This window comes from Photinus pyralis, unplaced genomic scaffold, assembly GCF_008802855.1.
Source record: "Photinus pyralis isolate 1611_PpyrPB1 unplaced genomic scaffold, Ppyr1.3 Ppyr1.4_LG1, whole genome shotgun sequence".
Taxonomy (NCBI): Eukaryota; Metazoa; Arthropoda; class Insecta; order Coleoptera; family Lampyridae; genus Photinus; species Photinus pyralis.
This window is the reverse complement of record NW_022170249.1, coordinates 44,186,932-44,187,737: the sequence shown is the minus strand read 5'-3', so window position 1 is coordinate 44,187,737 and position 806 is coordinate 44,186,932.

Sequence of the window (806 nt, the reverse complement as noted above, 5' to 3'; positions counted from 1 at the left end):
CGTTCTGTGCTTTTAGGTGGAGAAGGAGTTACGGTTGAGATTGACGAAGCAAAGATAGGCAAGCAGAAGTACAACCGTGGACGAAGAATCAAAGGTCAGTGGGTTTTGGTGACATTGAACGTGGCTCCCAGAATTGCTTCCTGGTTCCCGTCCCTGATCATACTCTAGTTACTCTTCTACAAATCATTAAGGAAACATCCGACCTGGTAACCAATTTTTGCATATTTTATTGTAAGAAATGTAGCAATATTAAGTTGATCATAGATACAGATACTTCTCTTTGAGCTGTGCCATGGTCGGGAAGAGGATTGTGTTATCAGCAAATTATTTGTCATGTTCAAGCGGTTAATGCCTAGCGCCGATCATTTGCATGCATTCATGCAGGCTGCCACAACATTGTACCCACCTTCCGGGGCCAATGTCGAAGAAGAAAACTCCGAAGAAACAGGCCCCAGAAAATGCACTTTAAGTGTTTTTTACAGGTAAGATAATGTGTTAGCCTAATCCGCCAGTTTTTATAAATGCACTTTTATTACAGGTCACATTCTGTTTCCGGATCCGATATCATTCCTCATTATGTTACTGGAATTTAGGTAATGTCACACGTACAACAATTAGTATGTTACCAGTGTTCTTGTTTTAAGCGAGGGGTTGGTCACGGAGGAGATTTCTCGTTTCGAGCTAAGGCAATCCGAGGATATTCGAGGAGATCTATAGGGAGATTCGAGGAGATCCGGGGAGATTCGAGGAGATCCGGGGAGATTCAAGGAAATCTGAGGAGATTCGAGGAAATCCGAGGAGATTTT